The sequence below is a fragment of the Dendropsophus ebraccatus genome, chromosome 2, assembly GCF_027789765.1.
Source record: "Dendropsophus ebraccatus isolate aDenEbr1 chromosome 2, aDenEbr1.pat, whole genome shotgun sequence".
In the NCBI taxonomy this organism is placed as follows: domain Eukaryota; kingdom Metazoa; phylum Chordata; class Amphibia; order Anura; family Hylidae; genus Dendropsophus; species Dendropsophus ebraccatus.
In genome coordinates this window covers 28,161,741-28,182,909 of record NC_091455.1, presented here as the reverse complement: position 1 = coordinate 28,182,909, position 21,169 = coordinate 28,161,741, and the positions used below count along the sequence as shown (strand labels likewise).

General features: G+C 42.9%; 1 long non-coding RNA gene across 2 annotated transcripts in view; it reads right to left on the bottom strand.

The window, feature by feature from the left end:
• Nucleotides 1-18,217, bottom strand: part of LOC138784330 (uncharacterized) — a 34,751-nt gene extending 16,534 nt beyond the window's left edge. The window contains exons 1-2 of one of the 2 annotated variants that reach the window (XR_011361819.1): nucleotides 18,131-18,217; nucleotides 17,938-18,046 (exon numbers count right to left, since the gene is read on the bottom strand). This is a non-coding gene — a long non-coding RNA (uncharacterized lncRNA). Of the gene's footprint in view, nucleotides 1-17,937; nucleotides 18,050-18,130 lie in introns of both variants that reach the window. The other variant, XR_011361818.1, reaches the window with a different exon arrangement.
• Between the last annotated feature and the right edge of the window lie 2,952 nt (nucleotides 18,218-21,169).

Here is a 21,169-nt window from a genome sequence, read left to right as displayed (position 1 = left end):
CGTTCTTGTTTAAGTGCTGGACTCTGGTCATTTTGCACCTGCACCTACACACCTTGTTCTACCTTTACAAAGCCAGTGTCAGTATACCCGGGGGTGGGCATACCACTCATGGCCACCGTGACAAGTGCCTAGTCGGTACACCAACACCAAGCCCACTGCTAACAACACCCCGCAACCCTAGGTTACTGCAGGTGGACCTCTTAGTGAGACAGACATGCCTCCATGTTGCACTCTAATAGATTTTGCACATTTTGACAGACTTAAAGAGGGGGCATCATTGGACGGAGAGAGACAGGATGGTCTTTTCCATGAACTGCCCACCATCTAGGATGTTCTAAACAAAGTTCTAGGAGGTGTTGGGAGCAGTGGTAACTCGTAGACACCGATACAGGTCTCTGGGCAACCCAGACAGACCTCTAGTACTGAGGACTATTTGATTTTCCAATGAAACTTAGCTTCTCCCACAGTTTCTTTGTCCACCATACAGACCAGGGCAGAGTGATGACTCCAGGTTTTGTTTGGGATTTGACCACGATCTGGTTAGGGTATAAATCCTTGCGGTGAGAGCTTCAATCCTGCCTTTGCTGGGGAACAACACACTGCCCCCTGCTGGTATAATGATATGGGACGCCATCACATGATATTCGTCATGATAAGGGAACGTGTCAAACGTTCTGGTCCATGTAAACTAGAACGCTTAGCATTTGACACCCGTTCCACCAGGTGTCAAATGCCGAGCATGAATCTGAACGTTCAGCAAGTTCACTCATCATTAGTACAGATAAGCAGAACCTGAACTATCGGCATCTGACTCCCGCTGTCTGCCGGCTCCGTGCAGCGGGTGAATACAGCCTAAGGAACGCATAGAAAACTGGGAAACAGCCATTGGCATAGGCTGTACAAAAACATGGCCACTTTCCTCCAGAGACAGCTCCAATCTTGTCTCCAGCTTGGGCATGGTTCTGCTGCTAAGTTCTATTGAAGTGAATGGAGTGTGATTGCAAACCGCACCTGAACTGGAGACAAGAGTCGTGTTGTCTCTGAAAGAAAGTGGCCATGTTTTTGTAGCACTGGATAACCCCTTTAAAATAAATATGACAATTGCAAATTTGTTTTTTACATTTTGCCCATGGAGGAGATTCCTGCTCACCATTGCTGGGAAGCATGCTCAACCATTACAAAAAGAACAATGTGCTACAGAAAGAAACAGCAGGCCGGCACTAATTAACCACACAAAATGGCCGATGTATGCTGATATAGCGGCAATATGTAGCGGGGTGCTCTCCCAAGGAAACGCAGTGTTAGCAACAATGTATCATTCCATGAAAAAGAAGGTAAGGAGGCACTCACTGTTAAAATGTCTTCTTTATTTATAAATCTTCATTTAAAAATCATTCAGAGTGTGTAGCAGTTGGCGGGGGACGGCGCTCAGTAGCTTACAGTGTAACAGCTGTTTCCCGCGCGCATGGGCGCTTCCTCAGACACCTGAGGAAGTGCGCATGTGTGCGGGAAATGGCTGTTACACTGTTAGCTACAGAGCGGTGTCCCCCGCCGACTGCTCCACACTCTGAATGGTTTATAAATGAAGATTTTTCAATAAAGAAGACATTTTAACTGTGATTACAAAAAGAACAGCATCTGACGTAACGCCTTGGACACATACCTGTATATTACACACATCTGCTCCGGAACCATTTCTTGAACAGAGAAGGAGCACTAGATGTCAGTCAATCATTGATTGGAGCAGAAGGTAAAATTCCCTGCAAAGTGATCAGTGACAGGATGCTTCTGCCGGAATAGACAAGTAGAGGCACTTATCTCCGTATAATCCGCAGGTGCAGGGATGAGAATGCGCTGCTTATAAAACTGTTTACAGACACGTCAATGAGTTAGCACCGAGTGGCTGGGTTGTCAAAGTTAAAACATGGGCCCAAGATTTTTTTTTTTTAAATAACCAAAAAGTTGGGAGTCTTTAACGTTCATGACAGGGCTTCAATGGGTTTCAGGAACCATGATGGTCTAGATAAACTTGTTGGGTTGGACTATTACATGGGGCGATGCAGAGGAGCAAACAAGGGAGGGTACTGCCCGGGTGATCGCTAAATCATCTGGGCGGCTCCTAGAAGATAGCCGCGGTCTGCTGCCGCCACTCCTATTACACAAAGCAACGAAAGCAGATTGTTATTTCATTTCATTTTGACATTTCAACTAAACGCCGCCATGGCCGATGTCAGCCAAATACAGCGGATAATTGCTTCATGTAATAGGGCCTTAACTCTTTAGCCTCTGTGTTACCCAACCTGTTTGGTGACTGTTGGGCAGTGAATAGCTGGGAGATGTAGTACACACGGTCGCCAGTAGCAGAATTGGAATTAGGGATCAGCAAATTTACATTACTAGTGTGGTGATCTCCTGCGGTGGTATGGAGGAGGGACGGGCGGTCACTTGCCAGATGGTGAGGTCTGTTGCCAGTCCTATGCTGGTTGGCCGACATATAGCCAGGCCCAATGATGTTGAGCCGTGATGCCAGTGCTGGTTGGGCACACAGGTATGATGGCACACCTGCTTTTATAGAGCCGGTTATACCTTGTTCCCCTGTGGTCAATGACCTGCCGGGCTGTTGCGGGGTCCCTTGGGCTGTTGTCACAGTGGTCCGGAGTGGAGTAGTGACCCCCTCCCCGGACTTTTGCCACTGCCACTCACAGAACGGAGAGATTACCCAAGAAGTGTTGGTGTGCTGTGTTGGTGTGAGGTGAGGAATCACAGAGTCCCTTTATCATAAATAACTCTGCTTTACTTGTAGAATACAAAAATAGGAAAAAGGATTCAGCTCACCAGGGCATGTTTCTTTCTTGCAGCAACCCGAAGGGTGGAGGGTGCACAGAAGTCCGCTGCTGGCCAGGCACTGGTAACGGAACAGTTCAACAAAAATGTTGATTAAGCGCAATCGCGTGAAACGCGTTGGACCCTTTGTATGCACCATGTTTTAATCTTAATTATTAAAATTTATGTTTTAGCTGCCACGCTTGGAGTGCCGGAGTCCACACCACATTTTTACTTGTAGAATACTTGTATACAGCAAGTCATACAGATTTGCCTTGAAAGGATACTTTACACTTAATAAACACTTGATAAGTTAGGATCAAGATCTGTAGTGAGCGGATAGGAAGTAGTACAGTCATGTGGACTGAGTTGCATGCTGAGAGTAGAGAATCAGGAGAGTAGAGAGGAGTAGAGAGTCCCAACCCAATTAGTACTATGCTCTGCCGGGTTGTTGGAGGATAAGGTAGAAGAATACTTGAGAATAAATAAAGAATACTTGTGCCTGTGCTTTGAGCTTTGGGTCTTTGCACCACCTCTTGCCCGACCAGTGTTGGGGGACCCGTCCTAGTGGGTGACACAAGCTCCAGACCTTGTTACCCGGGATGAGCGGAATGCTGAGGGTTCCCTGCTGACACCCGCACTGTGAGATAGAGTTCATAGGCTTCTAGAAACTTTTCTCCATTCGGATCATTTCCTAGCCTTGCCATGTGGATACTGTCCTGCATGGTGACTCTTCTTGTCTCTAACTTGTCCTAAAGAAGGGTTTAACACTGCACAGTGCTGAGTGGAGTTACTGAAGAAGAAAAAGCTAGCTTCATGCGCCTGAGTCTGCTTCTAGATGGCACAATGAGACTGGGGACCTGGCGGGGGGCCACTGTACCACTGTAGAGAGCGTTCTAGCTTGTGACCTTCCTCTACTGACTCTAGTGACAAAAGTAAGTCCGTGTAAGGTGTGCTGTGAATGGGTGAAGAGTGTATATGTAAAGAGTAAAGAGAGAAATGATAGGACAGAAGAAGAAAACACGCTCATTGGTCTACAGATCTATGTGCAATAACTAAGTGCATATACTTACAATACTTACAACTTTAAAGAGAACCTGCCGCCCCCCCCCCCCATGCCGGGGCATAGCCCGGCCAACACCCCGGTGGAGACCCTTATACTTACCCCGTGCACAGAGTCCCGCTCCTGGACCCGCTCCCATTTTCGAGATGTCGCTGTCGGAAGCCCAGCGCGCTCATCAGAGAAGTCCGACGCTCATAGAGAATGACGGCTACATTCATTCTCTATGAGCGTCGGACTCTGAAGAGTGCACGCTGGGCTTCCGACGGCGATATCTCAGCAACGGAAGCGGGTCCAGGAGCGGGACTTTGTGCACGGGGTAAGTATAAGGTTCTCCACCGGGGGGTCGGCTGGGCTTTGCCCCGGCACGCGGGGTGACAGGTCCTCTTTAACACTACTACATCACCACTTACATTCAAAAGTACAGGCTTTTGCAAGGGGTATAACCAATAGCAACACCCTTGGTGGGAAACCACACTAGTAAAGCAAAGCGATTCGCAAGGCTCGGCTTGTCAGCCTGCTGCCTTTGAATTGCACTAAAACAGCTAAATAATTGCAAGCATTTAGCTGTTTTAGTGCTGTTCATTACATTCGCTGATCAATACTTACCTGTCCGCGCTCCTCTGGTGTCTTGCTTCTCCAGTCTCCGTTGTCCTCCGCAGCCACCTTAGCCCGCTCAGCCAATCACTGACTGAGATGAGACTTGCAGTTTGCTCCAGCAATTTTTTATTTTTGTCTCTTTGTTAGCCACGGCTGCATGCTAACTGCATAGTGTGAACAAGTGTTAGTGTGGTGTGCTGGCTTTTGGATTGCATTTTTTGTGTGTCACATGTGGCGGGTGTGGCTCCCTCCCTGTAGGTGTGTTACAAAGAGTTCAGTTGAGTTTAGTTGTCTTAGCTGACAGACTGCTCAGCCAATCACTGGCCAGGACCGCCGCGGATTGTCACTCGTTTACATTATTGATCGGGCCCCCATCGGCCCGTGGAATAGGACCCTTAGGCTGGGTTCACACTGAGGAATTCTCAGGGAATTTGCGAGGAAAGTTTTCTGCATGAAATTCCTTGCCTATTCTGCTCTGGCAGAATTCGAGCGGAATGTGAGTGGAATTCAAGTGAAATGCAAACAGAATTCAAGCAGAATTTCAAGCCCCATTGACTTCTATAGGATTCCTCTAGCGGAATCCACCCAAAGAATTGACATGTCAATTATTCGGACGGAAAGCAGATCCGCGGCAGAATTTTCAGCGAGGAAATTCCGCTGTGTGAACAAATAAGTGGAAAGCCCATTAAAGCCAATGTACAGTACATTCACAATGTTAATTCTTCACAGGCGGAATTACGGGCGCATTCCGCACACATTTTGGCGCGGAATCCGCCTGAAAATTTGTGAGAATTCCTCATTGTTAGTGTAGCTTTGAACTCTCTGTGGGGTCACCTTAACATGATACACATGAGTTGGTACATTCTATTTGATCAAATAGTTTGCAGTGTTGGTTTGCAGTGGTGAAGTGTTAGTGTGGTGTGCTGGCTTTTGGATTGCTTTTTTAGGGTGGCTGAGCTGTCACTCCTATGATGAGAGTGACAGCCTGCTCAGCCAATCACTGGCTGTAGCGCTGTCCTATCTCAGTCAGTGATTGTGCTGGAGGTGGCTGGGAACACTGGAGACCTGGAGGAGGGCAACTGGACAGGTGAGCATACCCTTTTTTTGTTTTTTATGTGTATTAAATTGTGCGGCCACCATCTTTACAAACTCTTTATGAACTGTGCCAAATAGTTCTGTTTGGCACTAAACCAAATTTTTGCAAAGTTGGTAAAGCAGTAGGATTCGGTTTGCTCATCAGGGCCTGTAGCACCCTCTATGGCTATGACAGGTAGTGCGGGTATCGGTACACCCTCAATGGTCAGCCCTGGCTCTCATGGTTTAATCCTCTTAGAGCATCGGGTTAATAGGACATATATCTTCTTCTAGTTTTTATCGACTAAATGAAAAGTGAAGCATTTGATATTTTTTATGACTTCATTTGTCAATACTGAGAGGCGGGAGGAGAAGGATAAGACAGTGATGACTCTCGAAATGTAATGTGTAGGATTCCTTTGCACAATGAGTCAAATTGCCTGTAATTTCCTAATCCATTTAAGAGCTTATCCTTGACAGTCGCTGGATTGATCCATCTTTATATTTAACAGCCTGACTCAGAAAAGAGCAGTATCCGTGCAATGGATAAAGCATAATACACGTGTTCCTTCCATCCTTATACATAGCACCTGACAGTGCTCGGAACAAGTAGGTGCCCCCCCCCCCCCTTCCTTTCCAGGTGCCCCCAGACTCTTATTATTACATGAATAGCGTCTGATCCTAGAAGGAGTAAACACATTACTCAGTTGGGGCCGGGGGATTGATTTTATTATATACGTGGAATAAATATATATATATAATTCTATTATGACAGCAAAGAGAACAGGAAGACAGAAACCAGATGTGCTGCAAGGAACATGCATCTTCCATGTACGATGTTATCTTTGGTGTCGGGGAAATAGCCAATGATTAATTCAATGACAACTAGTGTTGAGCGAGCATGCCCCGCCGTGGTGGTGCTCGTTCAGCCATCCATTACATCTCCCGCCCGTCGCAGTAAACTGTTTAATTTTTTCAGTCCTTTTTTTTTTTTTTTTTTTTTTTTTTTATTTAGCCCCTTGAAGGGGTGTTTAAATGAAATATATTAAAATTACTGGCATAGTGCTAAAGCTGCAATGCTAATTTTTGTGTTTGTATATTTGTTCATTTGTTGTATATTCTTGTGTTTGAATTTGTTCATTCTTATGTTTGTATATTTCATTTAAACACCCTTTCAAGGGGTCAAATAAAATAATAATAATAATAATAATAATAATAATAATAATAATAATAATTAAATAGATTAACCAGGCCCCCTCCGCTCTGCCAAATTGAAGTTCACCTGGTTAAATGCTCGAGTCTTCCATCGATTTTACTGGGGTTTGTGACTGGAGTAAAGAGAACTTAAAGGGGTTGTCCAGCAAATTTTTTTTTTTTTTTTCAAGTCAACTGGTGTCAGAAAGTTATATAGATTTATAATTTACTTCTATTAAAAAATCTCAAGTCTTCAAATACTTCTCAGCTGCTGTATGTTTTGCAGGAAATGTTTTATTTTCAGTCTGACACAGCGCTCTCTCCTGACATATCTGTCCGAGACAGGAACTGCATAGAGCAGGAGAGGTTTTCTATGGGGATTTATAGAAAACCGAGACACGGTTCCTGTCTCGACCAGAGATGTCAGCAGAGAGCACTGTGTCAGACTGAAAATAAAACATGTCCTGCAAAACATACAGCAGCTGAAAAGTATTTGAAGACTTGAGATTTTTGCTAGACAACCCCTTGAAGCATTTTAGTGCTTGCTCAACACTAGTGACAACCAAGCAGCTTTGCAGTGTGTCTCCATGGGTAATACTCCAATTTCTAATATTCAGTGACCACATATATTGTGTATATTACATGTACAGACAGAGAGGCCATCAGTACAGAAAGTCATTACTAGCTGGGGCACATGAGAAGCCCTTGATAGGGAGTGCACAGCGGCAGAGGGGGCCCGGAATTTATTATTAAGTTACAGTAAAGTAATTCTGCAAATGGAGTTCAACAATAATGAGCTTCTTTATGAATAGATGAAAACCGTCAAAAAATGTTCTTAATGTTCTATTTATGATCCCACATAATCCCAGCACTTAGCAACACCTCCAGATTCCATCTTAACTTAATATGTATTCCAGGACATACCGAAAGGTTAAGTGACTTCATAGACAAGATCAGACCAGGCAGAACAGCGGCTAATATAAGTCTCTTTTCTTTTACTTTATAGTAAGTTGATGTTTAAAAAAAAATAATAATAAAATAAAAAATAATAATAATAACAATTGAAAGATTTAAAGAAAACAAGAAAGTCAAAAAAACCTAATCAGTAAATTAAGAATTAAAATTCTCAATGAATATTCAGGATTACCACAGAACACAGTGGAGCTACAAAGAGTGTCCACCACTCTGGAGGACTTTGTGTATTTGTATATCAGACAGTCTATTAATTTCAATACATAGTATGTAATACTTTATGTATCCTGTGGTGGCGCTGTAGAGAAATTGAACACATGCTTCAAGACAACTAGCAGACTGGAGCTGTTCCATTAAGGTCTATGTATATTATCATTAGGAGAAATTTCTATATATTTTTCCTATTATCTATCTCCTATCTATCTATCATCTATCTATCTATCTATCTTCTATCTATCTATCTATCTATCTATCTATCTATTATCTATCTATCTATCTATCTATCTATCTATCTATCTATCTATCATCTATCTATCTATCTCCTGTCTATCTACCTATCTATCTATCTATCTATCTCCTATCTATCTATCTGTTATCTATCTATCTATCTATCTATCTATCTATCTATCTATCTATCTTCTATCTATATCCTATCTATCTATCTATCTATCTATCTATCTATCTATCTATCTATCTATCTATCTATCCATAACACTGATGTCCTCCTATGTTGCAGAATGGCCTTTAAAGCAATATACTGTTCCCATGTAACATCATTTTAATCACATCTGAAGTCCAAGTGCTTTTCCAGTTAAGGTGACATCTGCTTATTCTAACGTTATCCATTATACATCACTTGCATGTTCCTCCAGAGGGCTGTAATCCCGGCCGTTCAATTTACATGACAGGACCATGTCCCTCTAAATGAGTTCATTACATGAAACAATCTGCAGTCATTTGTGTCAGGCTCCTCTAGAAATTTCTATAAAGGGTAAAGGTTTTCTGTGTGCGATGGAGGTAAAGACAGCGTGCGCAATCCTTTACTTAATCCTTTACTCAACCTTCATTGGTTCGAAATACAAAAAAAGAAAAAAAGATTGAAGAATTTGTACAGAAGCAAGTTTGTTTGCTGCGAGTTTGCATCGAAATCCGCTGCGGATCCTGGTAGTGTAAAGGTCTATGGGTTACATATCCCATATTATATGTAACCTGGCCCCTTTACCCCCCCACCGCATGCAGCCCCTTTACCCCCCCAGAGCATACATTACCTGCTCGGCGCCATGGCTGTGTGTGAGGCACCCAGCTCCCCTCGCTCCCCATCAGCCTGATTGTTTGGCCCCCTTCCAATCCAAGGATTAAACTTATCCAAATTTAATTAAAATTTAATCTAACGGATAAGGCCTCCACCCTCTAATGATGATGAGATGACACTGCTGACCCTGTCCAAGTCTACACTGCAAAACTGAAATGACCATCCTACTAAGAGGTTATAGTGCAGCAAGGAGGAGATAGATAGTGTTCTCTACTCTCTACTGTCTCTTAGGTGTCATAGTCCAGCAACCTCTGACACCAGCTCAGCCATTCAGCGGTTGTAGTGGGGTGGCGCCTTGGCCGAGTTGCCTTGACACATTACGTCTTAAGCTGCCGCTCAGACCAGGAAGCGGCAGCGGGACGGAAGAATGGGGTGGCGCGATCCGGGACCCGACACTGGAATCGGGGAGGTAAGTGACCGGCAGCCTCTATATCAACCCCCTCCCTGGCCATGCACTAAAAATAACCCCAGCCTAGAATACCCCTTTAAGGTCCTTTTACATGGCTCATTACGGGGTTGCGCAAGGTCGCAGACGTTCGCTGATTGCATTTGCAGTGCCTTCAGAAGGTGAGATCAGTCACGTTTCCGGGCCGCAAGAACGATCCCTGCATTGTTTGTGTGGCCATTTGAATATATATTGTTGACAGCTGCATATCCCCCATTTACACAGAGAGATGTGTGGCTATAGCGATATACTGTATTTTAGTGTGGTACAAATGACGCGATCAGCTAAGAATTGGGCCTTTTTCTGCTCCTCGGCTGATCACTGACACTTTTACATGGCACAATTATCATCTGAAGAAACATTTCTAGCAATGCTCATTCAATGGCCAAATCAATGGCAAAACGGATCCAAATGAATGCACACAAATGCATCCGTTTTTTCATCTGTTTTTTTCTTCTTCTATTAAACGGATCCATGAAACGGATAGCAAAGCCGCAGTGTGATCCCAGCCTAACACTTTTTAAGGGTAAATACCCCCTACATCCGATGCCAATCAGCCAAAGGGGATTTTACCCCTTATGGGTGGGTTCACACATAATGCACCCACAGCGGATTTTATTGTAGGTTCGCAGTGGAATTGTCATCCCGCTGCAAGTATAAAAAAGGAAATCCCTGCAACTCGCTGCCGCTCGGTCGGCGCTCCGGCATGCTTCTGGTAATCCCGCTCAGCCAACCACAGCCACTGATTGGCTGAGCAAACGTCCAGACGCAACCGGAGCAACCGAACCGAGCGGTATGTACCGAGCGGCGGAGAGTTAAGGGGGCTGCCTTTTATATACTTGCAGCAGGATGACAATTCCGCTGTGAGTATGTAATCTCATTGAAAGTGACAGTGTAGGGATCCGCAGCGGATATAGTATGTGTGAACTCGACCTATTGCTAAATTTTTGCTTGAAATATTAACCTTCAATACTTTAGGCTGGGTTCACACTACGTTTCTGCAATCTGTTTTTGTCATCCATTTTTTGCAAAAAATGGATGAAAAACGAATGGAAAAAACGGATGCATGTGTGTGGATCCGTTTTGATCCGTTTTTCCATTGAATCCTTATTTGATCCTCATTTTTGATCCTTATTTTTTTTATAATGGAATTCATGCATCTATTTTTTTCATCTGTTTTTTTTTTTATCCATTTCTTTGCAAAAAATGCATGAAAAAAACGGATTGCAAAAACATAGTGTGAACCCAGCCTTACTGGGAAAGTGTGCATTTTTGGGGAACGTCTTCTGGCAGCAAAAATTGGTTATTGGCCGTACCACTTTACAATCAAACGTCTACTTTAGCTAATAGCCTCTATGACTGGGGAATTCTATGGTGTTTGGATGCCCAGCAGAGCCCATAGTAAGGGGCAGTTATCAGAAAACAACACCGGAGTATCCAAATGCAATCCTACAAACTACATATAGTAGAATAATAAAATATATTTTTGTTTCTTCCGAATTCTTTTTGGCCGTCGTTCCATCTGTTTTCTGTATTTCTGTAATCACAGGAGCGGCTGTAGAATGGTTTAACATTTTATAAAAGCAGCAGGAGGAGAGCTCTGCGGACCTGTAGTAATCCGTAAGTGCTTGTGAATGGCAAATGCTGATTCCTTTTACTCTAATGTCCTTAGGTGACTCAGACCTTGTTTACTTCTGTATTCAAAAACGGTGGAAAAAATATCACTATTGTATAACAAAAAGAGGAGAAAAAAAAAACAAAGAAACAGTGCGGTACCAATGCAAACCAATTACGCTTCTCACAACACAACAGCTGAGAGCAGAAAAAAATAACAAAAAGTTTAGAGATGTTTGTTCGGCTGACGGCCATTTTCCTGATTTCCCTATACACATGGATTTATTTTGTTATGACTATGAGAGCAGTCACACAGCCCACCTTGTTTCCTCTAGGGAAGTTGAAATCCAATATATACAACCCTTCCTTCTCATGAGACCATCTGTTAGAGGAGAGTCAGGAGCTCGCCATATACTATAGACATTTGCCAACCCACCAGGTGTACAGGAACTGTAAGGATACTTGGAAGCCTAGTCCAATGTTATCTATCTATCTATCTATCTATCTATCTATCTATCTATCTATCTATCTATCTATCTATCTCCTATCTATCTATCTATCTATTATCTATCTATTATCTATCTATTATCTATCTATCTATCTATCTATCTATCTATCTATCTATCTATCTATCTATTATCTATCTATCTATCTATCTATTAATCTATCTATCTATTATCTATCTATCTCCTATCTATCTATCATCTATTATCTATCTATCTATCTATCTATCTGCGATGCCCTGACCCGTGAGGGTCACTTCGCAGTGCAGGTGTTGTGAGCGGGCAGGAACTGGGGCAGCTGCAGGGTATAGGCTTGTCACAGTATAGGGCCTGAGGATGGCACAGCTGAGGGATCGGTCTGCAGATACTGCGGTATAATTGCTACTGGGCATGCGATTCTTCGCTGTACCTAGTCAGGGCACCAGAAAACGGACACCAATGCCAGGGTTCAGTAACAGCGGTGGTTACACTTTTATTGTAACTGAGGTAACTGGTAGCAACAGTCTCTTCCGGATGCAACCGGGTATATAGCAGACTTATATAGACAGAGCTAAGGTGGTGCTGCATAGGCTGAGGTGAAACGTGCCGGATGATGGGAGTAGTAGTGAGAGAGGAATAGAGATGCTGGGTGGATTAGAATACTTGCTGTGAATATCTTGACTTGTTGAGAAGAGGAATAACAGAAACGACACCCAGATGAGGAGGAGATACTCATGGCACTTGAGCAGTTGAACATCCAGGATCTGTACAGCAGAGCACCAAGTCCACTCTTCTGAAGGTGAAGAGGGACACACAGGAACACAACCTCCTTGCTTGGGAGCAGGGAGAAGACTCACTGGCAAGAGGAAGTCACATGGTAACCCCTGGCCAAAGCTCGACGGCCATTGGAGGAACCATGGTTACAGGGCTTGGTCACGTGATCCTCAGCCTTTGCATACCACTGCACAGAGTTAAACACATGTGAAATATAAAGGAACCTGAGAATAATAGGAACTATATAGTCACAGTTGCAGTGCAAATAGTTTCCAGAACAAGCATGGCTGTAATAGCAAAAGTGAACTGACAGTGAGAAACAGACAGCGTGTTCTGGGACACTGCATATCTATCTATCTATCTATCTATCAGTGAAAAATTCCAATGGAGTACTCATTTACGAGTCTCCATTGATTGTCCCATACAAAATTTGAATATGCAAAAAAGCGGTCCGTGGAGCCTCAGTTACGAGTCTCAAAACATGGGAATAGCCAGATATCCCTCTCTCCAGAGAAGGAAGCCCATTGCCAAGGGGTGCCTCCTAGTGGGGAGAGCACCAAACCACCCTGATACGTAGTCCCTCAGGTCCTCACTCTGTTGCGAGCTTTGGGACCTAAATAGGGAAACACCAGGGTGGCCCCTGTGAGTCAAAGTCTAACTCTGTGGCGAGTATAACGACATAAGACAAGGGTAACCAAGGCTAGGCATCCATCCACAGACTGCAGTTTCAGGTTATTTGCCCCTCATCAGTGTGGAGCAGGATTCTGGCTACTGGGGCAATGATAAATAGACCAACAAAACACAACAATCACTGAACTCAGTGAGAACAGTGAAAAATTCCAATGGAGTACTCATTTACGAGTCTCCATTGATTGTCCCATACAAAATACCCTGGTGTTTCCCTATTTAGGTCCCAAAGCTCGCAACAGAGTGAGGACCTGAGGGACTACTTATCAGGGTGGTTTGGTGCTCTCCCCACTAGGAGGCACCCCTTGGCAATGGGCTTCCTTCTCTGGAGAGAGGGATATCTGGCTATTCCCGTGTTTTGAGGCTCCATGGACCCCTTTTTTGCATATCTATCTATCTATCTATCTATCTATCTATCTATCTATCTATCTATCTAAGCACTCCGTGCTTGAAAAAGACCGTGAGAGACGGTTGAAACGTCGCACTTGTTATGGAATAAATACACGTTTTTTGAACTTTAATAGAATGGAGTGCTGCTGGTTTATCCCTATCTATCTATCTATCTATCTCCTATCTATCTATCTATCTATCTATCTATCTATCTATCTATCTATCTATCTCCTATCTATCTATCTATTATCTATCTATCTATCTATCTATCTATCTATCTATCTATCTATCTATCTATATCTATCTATCTCCTACCTATCTATCTATCTATCTATCTATCTATCTATCTATCTATCTATCTCCTATCTATCTATCTATCTATCTATCTATCTATCTATCTATCTCCTATCTATCTATCTATCTATCTATCTATCCAGGGCCGGTTTTAGACTAGATGTGGCCCTGGGCAAAGTTAAAGGTGGGGCCCCAAATGCTGAAATATTTTAGCAACAATTTAAGGTCCCCATACATGTTACTCTTTTGTTGGTGGTACCTGTTGCTCCTGGTGGGTTCGGCCATCAGCGTAAGGTGTATGGGGCTCTCTGGACAGTCCTCTGACAGATGATATCAGTGGACATAGGGGGTCGAGCTTGATGGAAAATCAACGCCCAACCTCTTTGTTCTCAGAGAGATAAGCCGGCATCAGATCTGTATGGCTATGGCTTTCCCTTCTCATAGAGAACACAGGAACACTCAGATGTGCCAAATTTCTGTGTATGGGGAGGACGGGACCGGATGGGACAGATAATTGTCAGCTGAAGGATTGTTCAGCCAGCAGTTATTGGAAGTGTACGGCCACTTTTAAGGCCGTATTACACGGCCTGATATTCCGCAGAAGCGAGCGCCAATCTGGTAGAATGGAGCTCGCTTAGAGAGCCTACTACATGGCTCTTTTATGATGCAGCAAAAGCTATGGAGGAGATTTATCAAACTAGTGTAAAGAAGAATTGGCTCAGTTGCCCCTAGCAACCAATCAGATTCCACCTACTTAGAATCTGAGTAATGAAAGGTGGAATCTGATTGGTTGCTAGGGGCAACTGAGCCAGTTTCATTTTACACCATCTTTGATAAATTTCCCCCCCTATGTGTATATATACAGTATATCATTAGTGATGTGTGTGCAATCCTTGCTGTATATAGTAAACAATAAAGATATATACTACCTGATCATGTTCCCCGGTGTCCTCAGGCCTTGTCTGTGATATATACTACCTGATCATGTTCCCCAGTGTCCTCTCAGAGCGATAGCGTCCTGATTCGGACAATTTTCGCTCCATGTATTAGGGCCCTTACTCAGTTCAGAAGGTTACATGCCGGGACTGCCGCTATATGCCAGGACTGCCGCTACATGTCAGGACTGCAGCTACATTATGGGTCTGCCGCTACATGTCGGGACTGCCGCTACATGTCGGGACTGCCGCTACATGTCAGGACTGCCGCTACATGTCAGGACTGCCGCTACATGCCGGGACTGCCGCTACATGCCGGGACTGCCGCTACATTATGGGACTGCCCCTATATTATGGGACTGCCGCTACATTCTGGGACTGCCGCTACATTATGGGACTGCCCCTACATGCCAGGACTGCCGCTAAATGCCAGGACTGCCCCTACATGTCAGGACTGCCCCTACATGTCAGGACTGCCACTAGTGGTGTAAACACAAGAACTATTTATATGAATTGCATTAAAAAAATAAAATAAAAAAATCACTATAATCAGGACCAAATATTACCTCCATACCGTTATTGAAGAAAACACACTATATATAGGCTAATATTACCACCATAAAATGACCGCCCCATAATGACTTTATATACACTATATACAGACCAATATTACCGCCATAGAGTGACCACCGCATGACTCTTTATATACACTATATACAGACCAATATTACCGCTATAGACTGACCACTGTATAATGAATGACTCTATATACACTGTATACAGACCAATATTATGTGTCTGTAACTCTATGGCTGTACTTTTGGTCTGTATATAGTTTATATATAGAGTCATTATGTGGTGGTCACTGTATGGCGGCAATTTGGCAATATCATTATGTGGTGGTCAATCTATGGCAGTAATGACTATATATACACTATATACCGACCAATATTATTGCCAAAGAGTGACCACTGCATAATGACACTTTATACAGACCAATATTATTGCCAAAGAGTGACCACCGCATAATGGCTCTATATACAGACCAATATTACCGCCATAGACTGACCACCACATAATAACTCTATATACAGACCAATATTACTGCCATACAGTGACCACCACATAACTCTATATACACACTATATACAGACCAATATTACCGCCATAGAGTGACCGCCACATAACTCTATATACACACTATATACAGACCAATATTACCGCCATAGATTGACCACTGCATAATGACTCTGTATCCAGACCAATATTATGTGGCGATCACTCTATGGCTGTACTATTGGTCTGTATATAGTGTATATAGTCATTATGTGGTGGTCACTGTATGGCGGTAATATTGGTCTGTATATAGTGTCATTATGTGGTAGTCAATCTATGGCAGTAATGACTATATATACACTATATACAGAGCAATATTAATGCCAAAGAGTGACCGCCACATAATAACTCTATATACAGACCAATATTACCGCCATACAGTGACCACCACCTAAGGACTGAATACCACCTTATTTTTTTTTCTCACCGTATCGCCTTATATACATAGGAGCTGCAGCCAATCAGCGGCCTCAGTGGTCACCTGCAGCAATTACATAGGACTGATGAGGCCAGAGAATGGCTGCAGCTCCTATATACAGTCTATTCACCTCAACACTTGGAGTCAGCAGTGCTAATACACACACACCATTGTATATATATATATATATATATATATATATATATATATATATATACATATATACACACACCATTATATATATATATATATACACACACACACACACACCATTTTATATATATATATATATATATATATATATATATATATATATATATATACACACACACCATTATATATATATATATATATATATATATATATATATAAAAAAATTGAACACGAGGACGGCACTCCAGTAGTGTATAGTGAGGATTTATTCACCCAATCACAAACAGATATATATATATATATATATATATATATATATATATATATATATATATACACACACACACAGCATTATATATATATATATATATATATATATATATATACACACACTCACACACCCATGAAAACACATTATACAGATACAAACCATCCAGTCCACACACTATACACAGGACATGTAACACACACTGCATTCATGCATTATACACCTACATTCATACACATTACACACTACATATACAGTATACTTACTCCCTCCAGCATGCTGGGTGTAGTGGTACATCCCCCTCATGTACCTTGCAGCAGCAGCAGGCTGTCATCCTCACCCGGCAGCCCTCTCCTCCATCGTCCCGACAGCTCCACACCAGAGGAGGAAGTCACGTGCAGAGAGGAGCTGGAGGGAGGGGGAGGGGGAGCTACACACACGGAGCAGACACCAGCCCAGCGTCCTGCAGCCTCTGTGTGACCCCTGATAGCAGCAGCCGGGGATCACTGCCAGACGCTGGAGGACGCTGTCTGTGCTCTCCTCTCCTACTGGAACTGCGTTAGGGGGCCCCTGGGGGATGGGGGCCCTGGGCATTTGCCCTGCTTGCCCCCCCCTAACGCCGGCCATGTATCTATCTATCTATTATCTATCTATCTATCTATCTATCTAAGCACTCCGTGCTTGAAAAAGACAGTGAGAGGCGGTTGAAACGTCGCACTTGTTATGGAATAAATACACGTTTTTTGAACTTTAAGAGAATTGAGTGCTGCTGGTTTATCCGTATCTATCTATCTATCTATCTATCTATCTGTCTCTGTCTGTCTGTCTGTCTGTCCGTCCGTCCCTCCGTCCCTCCCTCCCTCCCTCCCTCTGTCCGTCCCTCCCTCCCTCCCTCCCTCTGTCCGTCCCTCCGTCCGTCCGTCCCTCCGTCCGTCCCTCCGTCCGTCCATCGATTTGTCTTACAAGTAAGTTTTATGTAAAAGCTGTAATAAAAAAAAAATAACCAAAATGACTTTCAGAATTAAGATATTAAATACGATTAAAATATTTAGAAGCTGCATTAGTGATGGTGTCGGCCGTAGCTCCGCCATCTCCAGACTGGTAAGCAAGACACTAATATAAGACACTAATATAAGACACTAATATAAAGTAGTTGCTGGGAGTGCGGGCTGTCAATTCCCAGCATGGTTCACAGCTGTAATGAAATATTAATGAAGGCGCTGGAAGAGCTTTCTCTAGTTTTTAGTACGTTACTTGACAAAATAATGATACGAGAAATGTTCACCGTACCAAAGAGAACATAATGTATTAAGACAGGATCTCTACCTAATATACAGAATGGCAGACTTCAGCCGCTGTGCCGGAAAACTTTGTGCTGTGTCCAGGGTGAACGACATTGCTTCTTGTTGCTTAGGATCCTCATGATTTATAAATCCTGCTGGATGATAGAAATAATATAATTCTTATATGGTTATTTACTGCTAAACAGATGCACAATCCCTCCTGCACAATACCATACCGGGGGTAACAAGGGCTCCGGCAATGTCACATTATGGATGGAAAGGAGACGGGATCACCATAGCAACCAGCGAAACGGAAAACTTCTCTAATACTACCCTCAGTTGCCCCTAGCAACCAATCAGATTCCACCTTTCATTTTCCAAAGAGTCTGTGAGGAATAAAAGATGGAGTCTGATTGGTTGCTATGGGCAACTGAGCCAATTTCACCTTACTCCATGTTTGTTAAATCTCCCCCTATATGCGGTTCCTACTCACAAGACCTTACACGACCAGAAGATTGACAGATCAGCCATGGGTTCCTGAATTGTAGATAAACACAATCAGGGACATAGATATAGGGACCCCAGTGGTAGCAGTTGTATACAGGCCCTGATTCTTGTATGGCCAATTGTGTGGGAGCTACATGGCAATCTTTATTGGATGTTGTTCTAGAATCTAGATCATCATCGCTTAAAGGAATAGTCTTTAACTAGCCCAGCCATATACAATAGTCTTAAAGGGAACCTATAATGGTATGAAAAACCATTGTTGCCCCACAGTGGTGCCCGCCCACTTGACAGTCTAGTCCCTAATTAGCATATCAGGTGTCAAAGCTAACGTCAACAATAGCTGGAAAGCCAATTGAAGGGGAGAATAGGAACACAAACCTCGAAGCACTGACCCTCTATAAAGAATGTAATGTCCAGCATTGGTTGTTATCACCCGGCGTAGAGATCAGGATATATTTGTTGGTAACCGTTAGATGCATTAGTCCAATGTAAGTCCAGGACATTGGATTTCTCCATTCTGTGCAAAAATATTTTACATTATACGAAAAAACCCTGAAAGCTAATGTCACATAGCGGAGCTACATTGTACATGATGAATTGTTACGTTCCCGTCTGTCAGAATCTGATAATTACATGAAAGAATGGAGACGATTACAGATGACAGATATGAACTTTTAGGGAAGACACAAGGATATAATTTACCTCTAAGCGGAAGAATCCTGTAATAAGTAGGAGGAGCGCCTGTGAGTGCCGCCATTCCCTGAGCATAAAAACAAACAACAACGGTGTGAGGAGAGAGAAAAAACGTCCAGACATCACCCCGATGATGCGGATATGTTCACTTATCTAGAGGCAGTACAGGGGCGATTGTGCGTGTGCGATTTTGTCTCCACTAAGGTAATGGTAATCGCCCACATTGGCCCAGATTTACAAAAAAGAAAAAAAAATTATGTAACTTTTGTTATGAGTTTTAGAACTTTTTTAAAACTATTTTGCTGCGGTAAGAAGGGGGCCTGGCTATGGTAAAAATCTAAGTTCCGGTAAAATGAAAGCTGGATTTGTTGCTTTGGTCAAAGCCGGACAGTTTTGGTTTCAGGCAGATTGATAAATATGGGCCGCTGTGTTGTAGAACTCTATAGTTGGAATGATGACTGATTAAAAAGACACCTTAAAGGGTTACTTCACCGAAAATTATATTCTTTGAAATAAACTGGTTTCAGAAAGTTATATAGATTTGTAAATCTCAAGCCTTCCAGTACTTATCAGCTGCTGTATGTCCTGCAGGAAGTGGTGTATTCTTTCCAGTCTGACACAGTGCTCTCTGCTGCCACCTCTGTCCGTGTCAGGAACTGTTCAGAGTAGTAGCAAATCCCCATAGAAAACCTCTCCTGTTCTGGACAGTTCCTGATATGGACAGAGGTGGCAGCAGAGAGCACTGTGACAGATTGAAAAGAATAACTTCCTGTAGGACATACAGCAGCTGATAAGTAGGAAAAGACTTGAGATTTTTAAATAGAAGTAAATTACAAATCTATATAACTTTCTGGCACCAGTTGATTTGCAAAAAAAAACTATTTTGATGGAGTAACCCTTTAAATAATACAGCTATACACCGCCCATAGTAATAGTATTATAGGGTATCTAACTGATATCACAATATGGTGCCCAAATACTGTAATATCACCATCCAAAATCCAGACAATAGTATGTATATATATATATATATATATATATATATATATAGTAGTATATAATAGTATATATACTGGTGGAATGGTAATATGGCATTAATCTAACTAACACCAAATGATGATCCTTCTCCTATTTATAACTTATAGAGACAATGTTAGATTAGTGGTTGCAGCATATGAAATCTATGTAATATATGCTGATGTGCTTTATGCAAATATTCACACAGTTGCTGAAATACACAGACAGCTCAGTTTAGATCAGGTTTATTACACCCCAATATAAGGAATGGTGTCTCCTTCTCTTACATGTGTGCCGCTTACATCTCCAGGTGCGGCCCTCTGTGCTCCACTCGTGCTGATCTCTAATGAAAGCTGTCTCAGCTCATATCCTAGGATTTCTTGTATAAATATAATCTGAAGGTACTTACAGCATGAAAATACCGTACAGGAAGCAACAGCTTCAGAAATACTAATAATATAGATGACCACAAATATATCTATATATACAACACAGAACTACCAAAACTCGAGATCAGCAAACTTAAACTATTGGTATTGTGATTCTTGCAGTCTGGAAAAACTGGATGCAACTTTCAGAAAAGTTTTACAGATTTATAAGTTATTTCTTTTTTAAAAATCTCAAGTCTTTTCATACATATCAGCTGCTGTGTGTCCTGCAGGAAGTGGGGTATTCCTTCCAGTCTGACTCAGTTCTCTCTGCTGCCACCTCTGTCCATGTCAGGAACTGTCCAGAGCAGTAGAGGGTTTTTATTGGAATTACTACTGCTCTGGAGAGTTCCTGACATGGACAGAGGTGGCAGCAGAGAGCACTGTGTCAGACTGGAGAGAATACACCACTTCCTGCAGGACATACAGCAGCCATTAGAAGCACTGTCCCAGGGCGGAACACCACCTCTGGGGGAGGGGCAGTGCCCCAAACGGTCTTACCGGACTGAGGATAAAACCAGGGCCGCTTTAACCAGAGGGCACATGGTGCACGTGCACCGGGCCCACTGGTTAAAGGGGCCCCCTGAGCAGGCCGGCCGTTGCTATGTGCGACCAATGCGGTCGCACAGG